Source organism: Phascolarctos cinereus, unplaced genomic scaffold (assembly GCF_003287225.1).
Source record: "Phascolarctos cinereus isolate Bilbo 61053 unplaced genomic scaffold, phaCin_HiC Scaffold_7;HRSCAF=346, whole genome shotgun sequence".
NCBI lineage: Eukaryota > Metazoa > Chordata > Mammalia > Diprotodontia > Phascolarctidae > Phascolarctos > Phascolarctos cinereus.
In genome coordinates, this window is record NW_027556180.1 from 128,704,549 (window position 1) to 128,714,867 (window position 10,319).

Consider the following 10,319-nt stretch of genomic DNA (forward strand, 5'->3'; position numbering starts at 1 on the left):
AGCAGTTGCTATGTTCTGGTAACTGCTAAGTTCTGAGGATACCAATACAGGTGAAAAGAAAGATAGTTCCTGCCCTTCAGTAGCTTACATTGTAATGGGGCAAAAAACACACACAAAAAGGATCTGAAAAGTGTGTGTGTGTGTGTGTGTGTGTGTGTGTGTGTGTGTGTGTGTGTGTATAGAATAAAAGTGCCCAGTATGAGGGCATTGGAGAGTCCTCCTCATTAGTAGGGGCCCAAGAAGATCTGGATCTCTCAACAAAATGGAAGCTCCTTGATAAACTCATCAATGGTAGAAAGGACATAGATATTTGGGAGGGCTAAACCAAGATAAGCAGAATGAGTGAGTAGTAGAATATTTCAAGGTGAGAAGGTGCTAGAGGAAGAGCCAGGATGAGCCAGCAGTAGAGGGAACATGGTTTTGAATACCAAAGAATGTCAAGAACATGTTTTATCGGGAACGAAAAAGAAACAACAGTGTGAATATGATACCCGGGTTCAACTATTTAAAAGACTGCCATTCATCCCAGAATGATAGACTAGGTGCAGAGAGGAACATTCAAGACTGCTATAAGAGGAAACTTCTTAAAAATTTTCTGGAATTGAATGACTAAAGAGGTAGTGTGTTGTTTTTCACTGAACATGTTCAAATAAAGAAGTAAATAATATCTCCATGTATTCAAATGTTTATTCAAGTCCCAAATCATACCATTGAATTGTGAGAAATTTCTGGATAATCATATTGCAGTAGACAACCTCCGAAAGCTCTTCCAGTTCTGAGGTTCTATGATTCATTCGATCTGAGAATTGTCTCTGAACCATATGGGGAATAGGAGGGGAGAATTTTAACTTTCTCCCTCTCCCACAGAAGTTCAAAATCATTATTATTGTCAGTCACTGAGTCGTATCTGACTCTTCATGACCCGATGGAGATAGCATCCCAGGCCCTTATATTCTCTACTGTCTCTTGGAGTCTGTCGAAGTTCACGCTCATTGTTTCTATGATACTATCTATCCATTTCATCCTCTGCTATTTCCTTTTTCCTTTTGTTTTCAATGTTTCCCAGCATCAAGATCTTTTCCCATAAATCCTGTCTTCTCATTATGTGGCCAAAGTATTTAAGCATCTGTTTAGTATTTAACCTTCCATTGAACAGCCTGTATTAATTTGTTAAGTATGGTGTACTTTAATCTTTTTGATGTCCTAGAGACTCTCAAAAGTTTTCTGCAGCACAACAATTCAAAAGCCTCAATTCTGCATCATTCAGCTCTCCTTATAGTACAACTTTCACTTAAATCAAAAAACTTTGGATGTGCCTACACCAGGCAATTTAATTGAAAATCTCAAGTCATAGAAATAGAGGGCAAATTACATTTTGATTGTATCCATGAGTCAGCAATAGAAAGATGCTCCAAATATAATACAGCCAGCTAGCAAAATCTAGGTGGTTCAGTGGAGTTTAGAAAACCTGAGTTCAAATCTGGCCTCAGTCACTTACCAATTGTGTAATCCTGGTCAAGTCACTTAACCCTGTTTGCCTCTGTTTTCTCAGCTGTAAAATTAGCTGAAGAAAGAAATGGCAAAACACTCCAGTATCTTTGCCAAGAAATTCTAAATGGGGTCACAAAGAGTCGGAAATGATTGAAATGACTGATCAATAAACAATATAGTCAGAAATGTATTTGTTATAATCCAGAAACCCAAAGTCAAAGAAAAAATACTGTTGTAAGTGGCTGAGAGATCATACACCATGAAATACAAGTAAGAATATGTAAATCTGGGCATCAAATTGAGGAAGAAAAGGAAAGATTGGGATACATTATATTGAAGCACAAAATGAATTATTTGGTAAACAAAAATAGTCCAGCCTTCAAAGCTAAATATAATCTTATTGGTGGGGGAATAGGCTTTTCAATGAAATTGATAGGTTTCAAAAATTTCTCTTTAGAAATCTATAACTGGGAAGATATTTTCAAGGGTAAACACAATGGAACAAAGAAACATATAAAAGGTAAAGAAGTCTGAATTATCCCAAATGTCAACAAATAATTGTATAGTGAAATGGTGAAATATATATCAGGGGTCAGTGATAAAAATGAGAATCACAGTTTGTATTTCAGTACTTTACAAAGTCAGGCAAGAAAAAGCAAAGTGGATATTACTATTTATTGTAATTGCATTAAAACTTTAAAATGAATTGGAAGAACATCACTTGCTCACAGATAGGCCGAGCTAATGTAATAAAATGACAATTCTACATATGCTAATTTAATTATTCAGTGCCATACAAATCCATCTACCAAAAATTATTTTATAGAGTTAGAAAAAATAATAACAACATTCATTTGGAATAACAAAAGGTCCAGAATATCAAGTGAAGTAATGAAAAAAATGCAGGGGAAGGTGGCCTAGAAATTCCAGATTTTAAATTGTATCATAGAGCAGCAATCATCTAAACTGCTTGATACTGGCTAAGAAATAGAGTGGTGGACCAGTGGACTAGGTAAAATATGCAAGACACAGTAGTCCATGACTATAGTAATCTATTATTTGATAAACCCACAGACCCCAGCTTCTGGGATAAGAACGCACTCTTTAAAAAAAACTGCTGGAAAACTGGAAAAGAGTATGACAGAAACTAGGCGTAGACCAAAATCTCATGCCACATACCAAAATAAAGTCAAAATGGGTTCATGATTTAGATATAGGCTGATACATAAGCAAACTGAGAGACAAGGAATAGTTTACCTATCAGATCTATGGAGAACAGAAGAATTCATGACCAAACAGAGAGATAGAGCATTATGAAAGCAAAATGATAATTTTGATTACATTAAACTGAAAGGTTTTTGCACAAACAAAACCAATGCAATAAAATTAGAAGGAAGGTAGAAAATTTGGAAAGAATTTTTACAGCCAGTCTCTCGGATAAGGGCCTCATTTCCAAAATATGTAGAGAATTAAATCAAATTTATAAGAATACAAGCCATTCCCCAATTGATAAATGTTCAAAGGATATGAACAGGCAGTTCTCAGATGAAGAAATTAAAGCCATCTATAGTCATATGAAAAAATGCTCTAAATCATTATTGATTAGAGAAATGCAAATCCAAACAACTCTGAGGTACCACATCAAACCTATCAAATTGGCCAACATGACAAAAGAGGAAAATGATAAATGTTGGAGAAGATGTAGGAAAATTGGAACCCTAATGCATTGTTGGTGGAGTTGTGAAATGATTCAACCATTTTGCAGAACAATGTGGAACTATGCCCAAAGGGCTACAAAAAAGTGTGTGCCCTTAAACCCAGCAATAGCACTTCTAGGGTTATTTCCCAAAGAGGTCATACAAATGGGAAAAGGACCTATATGTACAAAAAATATTAATAGCAGCTCTTTTTGTGGTGGCAAAAAATTGGAAATTGAGAGGATGCCCATCAATTGGGGAATGGCTGAGCAAGTTGTGGTATATGAATGTAATGGAATACTGCACTTTAAGAAATGATGAACAGGCTGACTTCAGAAAAACCTGGAAAGACTTGTATGGTCTGATGCTGAGTCAAATGAGCAGAACCAAGAGAATGTTGGACACAATAACAGCCATGTTGTGCGATGACTAATATTGATAAACTTAACCCTTCTCAGCAATATGAGGATCTAAGACATCTCCAGAGACCTCATGATGGAAAATGCTATCCACATCCAAAGAAAGAACTATAAAAGTTGAATTGCTGTTTTTTTTCCTCTTCTGTCGAGTTTTATTTCCTCTTTCTGATGGTTCCCTCTATTAGTTTTAATTTTTACTTACAACACCACGAATGTGAAAATATGTTTAATAGGAATGTAAACGTATAGCCCATATCAGATTGTGTGTCTTGGGGAGGGTGGTAGGGAGGAAAAGGGAGAAAAATTTTAAACTCAAAAGCATATCGAAGTGATTATTGATAAATTAACATAAATTAATAAAATTTTTAAAAAGTTTTAAAAATGAGAAAAAAACCTTTGAAACGTTATTCAAATATATAGTGCTACAGGGAATATCATGACCCTAATTGTTATCTTGGTTGGGCAAAAGAAGAGTATTTTTTAATTAATTAATTAATTTTTAGTCTTCAACATTTATTTTAGAAGATTTAGAGTTGTAAAATTTCCCCCTTCCTCTACTCCATTCTTCCCTAGATGGCATGCAATCTCATATAGACTATAGATGTATGATCCTATTAAACATATTTCCACATTAGCCCTGTTATGAAAGAATGAACAAAAGGGGGAAAAAAACATGAGAAAGAAAAAAATAGCAGCAACAACAACAAGAACAAAATAAACAGAAAATAGTACACTTCAATCTGTATTCAGAGCTAAGTCTGACAAAGCCATTCATCACACGATGTTGGTGTTATTGTGTAGAATGTTCTGATTCTGCTTACTTCACTCAGCATCGGTTCACGGAAGCCTTTACAGGTTTTTCTGAAGTCTTCCTGTTCACCATTTCTTATGGAACAATAATATTATATTGTATTTATATATCAAAACTTTTACAGCGTTTGTTGTATATCCCCTCAATTTCCAATTTTTTGCCACCAAAAAATGAGCTGCTTTAAATATTTTTGTACATGTGGGTCTTTTCCCCTTTTTCACGATCTCTTTGGAATACAGCTCCAGGTCACATTGAATTGCTGTATCAAAAGGTAAGCACAGATTTTTAGCCCTTGTGGCATAGTTCCAAATTGTTCTCCAGAATGATTGGCTCAGTTCACAACTCTACTAACAATGCATTAGTATTCCAAGTTTCCTACATCTTCTCCAACATTTATAATTTTCCTTTTTTTGTTATATTAGCGAATCTGATAGGTGTGAAGTGGTATCTCAGAGTTGTTTGAATTTGAATTTCTTTAATCAGTACTGATGTAGAGCATTTTTTCCATGTGAGTATACATAGCTTTAATTTCTTCATCTGAAAACTGCCTGTTCATATCTTTTGATCATTCATCAATTCAGGAATGGCTTGTATTTTTATATATTTGACTCAGTTCTCTATATATTTTAGAAATGAGGCCCTTATCAGAGACACTAGCTGTATCAAATGTTTCCCAGCTTTCTGCTTCCCTTCTAATCTTTGCTGTATTGGCTTTGTTTGTGCAAAAACTTTTTTAAACTAATGCACTAAAAATTATCTATTTTGCACTTCATAATGTTCTCTATCTCTTCTTTCACCATGAATCTGACAGGTAAACTAATCTGTGCCCTCCTGATTTCTTATTGTATCACACTTTACGTCTAAATTGTGTACTCATTGTGACCTTATTTTGGCTTATGGTGTAAGATGTTGGTCTATGCCTAGTTTCTGCCATAGTGTTTTCCATTTATCCTAGCAGTTTTTGTCAAATACTGAATTCTTATTCCAGAAGTTGGAGTCTTTGGGTTTATCAAATAGTAGATTACTATAGTCATTGACTATTGTGTCTTATGAGCCTAACCTATTCCACTGATCCACCACTCTATTTCTTAGACAATGCCAAGTAGTTTTGATGCTTGCTACATCATAACACAGTTTTAGATCTGGTACTGCTAGACCACCTAATGAAGACTATTTAAACATATATTTTAAAAGCCTATAATGCTAAAATAAAGAAAAAGTACATATTTTACTTGACCTATTTAGCCTCAGGGGGGAGGGGAAAGAATGTGTATGGAAGGATGTCTCCTTGAAATTTCAATCAAATTCATTTTAAAAGGTTTAATGTGAACAAAATAATTGTAACTCCTTTGCCGTTTCAGAGAAAACAAAACCCAAAAATAATAATTGAATATTTTAACCTCCTCTTTCATCCATTTTCATTATTTAATCTGTCTCCAAAAAGAGTATCATATATTATTAGCTCTGCCTCTGATATAGTGAAGAAAAAAGAGAACAGCAGGAAAAGATATTTGTTGTCCTTTGCTTTCTTTTTCCATTTTTAACTCATTGTACTTTAAAATGCTAATACTCTCCTGTTACATCCAGTCTCTTACCTACCTTATCCATTAACTACTTTATTTCCATTTACTCTTTAAAAATCCAAGTTAGTATTCTTTACAGAAATAATGGAAAATATAATTCCAGAGATTCTAGGTCCATGGAAAGGGTAAATGAATATAATCATAATGACTACTTTAACTAAATTGATTTATATAATGCTATATGAATCAAACTGCCCACTGGAGAATTTACCAAACTAGATAAAATAATAACAAATTTAATCTTGAGGAATAAAAGTTCAGTACTTCCATGAAAATAATAGTATAAAATAGCAAAAATTGAGGCACAATACCAAAGTTATACCCCTCTCTTTTCCTCTCTCTCATGTAATAATAACAATAATAATGATAATGATATAAAATGCTTTTATGATGTCCTGAAGGCTATTTATGCGCCAAAGACCTATGGTGTATCTCAACTACTCAGCATGGATGGAGCCCCATTGATTGGTTATAAGGACATGATCCTGGAAAGATGGACTGAGCACTTCCAAAATGTTCTCAACAAACTATCATTAAGTAATGCTGAAACTATTGACCTGAGGTTGAAATCAGTCCCTCTCTAACCGAAATTCCAAAGGAAATAGTGGTTTTGAATGTCACTAGGCTTCTCTCATCTAATAAAGCTCCTGGGGCTGATTCTATTCCAGGTAAGACTAACAAGATAATTTTCCCCCCCTGTCTTGTTTACCTTTTTATGTCTCTCTTGAGTCTTGCATTTGAAAATCTAATTTTCTGTTAAGCTCTGATCTTTTTATCAGGAAGGTTTGGAAGTCTCCTATTTCGTTGTATGTCCATCTCCTTCCCTGAAATATTATGCTCATTTTTGATGGGTAGTTGGTCCTTGGTTGTAATCCAAGCTCCTTTGCCTTATGGAATACCATATTCCACTACCTACGGTCTTTTAATGTAGAAGCTGCAAGGTCCTGTGTAATCCTGACTGTGGTTCTACGATATTTAAATTGTTCCTTTCTGGCTACTTACGGTATTTTCTCTTTGACCTGGTAATTTTGGAATTTGGCTAGTATATTCCTTGGCTTTTTCATTTTGGGATCTCTTTCAGGAGGTGATTGGGGTATTCTTTCTATGGCTATTTTAACCTCTGGCTCCAGGACCTCAGGGCAGTTTTCCTTGATGTTTCCTGAAAGATGCTGTCCAGCTCTTTTTTTGTCATGATTTTCAGGTAGATCAATAATTTTTAAATTTTCTTTCCTGGATCAATTTTCCAGGTCAATTGTTTTACCAATGAGGTATTTTATGTTTCCATCTATTTCTTCATTCTTTTGTTTCTGTTTGACTGATTCTTGCTCTTTCATAGAGTCATTAGCTTCCATTTCCCAATTCTAATTTTTAACAAATTATTTTCTTCTATTAGATTTTGTAAGTCCTTTTCCATTTGGCCCATTTCATTTTTTAAGGAGTTCTTCCTCTCAGTGAGGATTTGTATCTCCTTTTCCATTTAGTCAATTCTTCTTTTTAAGGAGTTGTTTTCTTCACTGTATTCTTTTCCATTTGGCAAATTGCATTTTTTAAGGACTTCTTTTCTATAATTAATTTTTGTCCTTCCTTTTTCCAAGCTATTGACTCTCTCTTGCTTACCTCTCATTTTTTTCCCCAATTTTCCTTCTATCTCTCTTATTTGAATTTTTAAATCTTTCTTGAGATTTTCCAAAAAAGCTTTTTGGGCTTCAGACCAGTTCATATTTCCTTTTGAGGTTCCAGATTTGGATTTATTGACCATGTTGTCCTCTTCAGAATTTCTGCCTTGATTTTTACTGTTGTCATAATATGAATGTATGGTACATTTCTTTTTGCTCACAGTGTTTGCTTACATCCTGGACTTTAAAAAAATTGAGCTGTCCTGCTGGAGAACAGGGGAGCATTGACCTAAGCTTCTTGTGCTGGAAGCCCAGGGTCAGGTCACTGGCTTTGTGTGCTGGGGCCTCAACTGCACGTGCAGTTGGAGGCTGTAGGGTTCTAAATGTTGGGCTGGAATCAGCAACACTGGAACGCTAGGGGTAGGATTGGGTAGTGTGGCCCCTGGAGGTTGCCTGCTCACCTGGGCCTTTCCTTTCCTTCTTTTCACTTTCTTCATCTCCTTTCAGATGGATGTTTAGCTGCTGCAGTATGCTTTTCTGCCAGGGACTTTCCTCCTTGGAGCACTTTCCAGAGTTTTGCTGAGGCATAGGAGACTTGACTGCTGTAGAAAACCAAGGCATGTGGTGATTTCCTGAGCTGGTTTCCACTGGTTACACTGCCTGTATTGAGGTAATTGGGAGTCCTGGTGTTGGTGTTTGCCTGATCCACCACTTGAGGTTCAGGATCTCCCCCAGTATGCTGAGGTGGGGCTTCCTGCTAACTTTTTGGGACACCTCCCATGCTGTACTGCTCCCCTTCCCCTAGGGAAAGAGTGGCTTTTCCTGTTAATCCCTCAAGCTACCTGGGCTACTCAACTGTTGCACCCCATCTTTCTTCTGGTTCAACTTTTCCAGGTTTTTTCCTGGGGCAAAATTTTATGGGCTTTCAGAGGTTAATGAGGGAAGGTAAGAATGACTTACTTCTTACTCCACTTCTTGGCATCTGTTTCTTTGGAGTGAGTTACTATCAGTAACATAAGTAAAAAGATTAAATATATGAAATTACTAAGCATAAAGTACTCCATGGTAAATCACTTCCACATTATGCTTCTATTGAGCTGGGAAGCAGTGGTCTAATGATTAATTCCTGCAAATCCTTCAGGTTCGTTCATGATGAGAAGCAAGATGAAGAAAATAAAGATGAGAACCTGACAGATAACGATAAAGCAGAACCTTTGTATTACTGGCAGCAGATTGAAGAAGATCTGACAATAACAATGCATCTTTCAGAAGATGTTTCTAAAGAGAACATTGAAGTATGGCTTTCCCATGATCATTTCAGTATTGCCCTGAAAAAGCAGCTCTATTTGGAAGGAGAACTCTATTCATCTATTGATCGTGAAAGTAGTACATGGATAATTAAAGAGAATAAAACTTTGGATGTATCATTGATTAAGGATGAAGGAGTAACATGACCAGAGCTAGTATTCAGTGATAAGAAAGGAGAATTCATAAGAGATTCAGCCTAGTGTGCTGTGATAGCTGAACATTTGATGCATCTGACATCTGAAGAACTGAATCCACATCCAGATAAGGAAAAACCACCATGTGATGCTCAAAAATTAGAAGAGTGTGATATTTTCTTTGAAGAGAGCCCCAGTTTATGCAGATTTGATAATAATACTTTGAAGACCACGCACATGGTGAATCTTGGAAGCAACCAATATATTTTTTCTCAGTCTTAGTGGACCCCCATGAAATGCATTGTTTCTGTTTGCTTCACGACAAAGATGCCTTACTTTGGCAACCACACTCCAGCCAGCAAGATGAAATGTGGGAGCACATTGTAACATTCAATGCTTTAGGCTATGTCCAAGAATTGAAGAGAGACAAGTTTTTTGCCTGTGCCCCCATTTACTCCTACACTGACCTTTGTGAGTACCTGCATTTAGTGTTCATATACTGTACTGTATAACAGAAAGGAGGGAAGGCAAGTTGGACAGGTTGCTAAGCAGCAGGTAGCCAGCCTGTAAATGAACAATACTATTTTGGAGATTCAAGCTGTAAATGAGAGATTATTCATCCTTACTACAAAAAAACCCCCTCTCTTTTTAATAAAGAACCACAGAATCCTTGATTTGGAAGGAATATCAGAGATGTTCTAGAATACCACGCACCTAAGCAAAAATCCTCTCTATAACATGCCCCAAAAGTTCATACTTCCAGTCTAAATCTCTCCCTCCACAAATTTTGCCCATTCTTCCTTCTGCCCCCACAATAGTATGAAGAGTCTAATATTTATCCACAGATGGTTTTACAAATACCTGAAGACAGTTATTTGAATAATGACCAGTTTTATTTAGCTGATCATATTTTATGCATTGAAGTGATTTGGTTCCCTTCTCCCTTTATTGTGTTCTCAAACCTACTGTAAGTGACCATTAATCCCCAACTTAGAACCATAAATGTAACTTTCAAATATTAAATACACTACCAAATAAAAAGTAATGCTATTAACTTATCTGGTATTTTGAATTTATTAAATAGTTAGGACAGAAGAAGTTGTCTTACTTCCATTTCACATCTTCCCTGTCTTTCTGTACCTATTCCCATTCCTAGTAACCATTTAATATGCTTTTTCTTGATGATTTTATAGTTCAACAATGGTCTAATGTTAAAGATGTATAGGGAACTAATAAATAAGACAAAAATCTATTTCTAAT

The 10,319-nt window shown here is 35.7% G+C and overlaps 1 pseudogene; it reads left to right on the forward strand.

Annotated features, from left to right (window-relative positions):
• The first annotated feature begins 445 nt into the window (after nt 1–445).
• LOC110203568 (nudC domain-containing protein 1-like) lies at nt 446–9,761 on the forward strand (annotated as a pseudogene).
• The last annotated feature ends 558 nt before the right edge of the window (nt 9,762–10,319 follow it).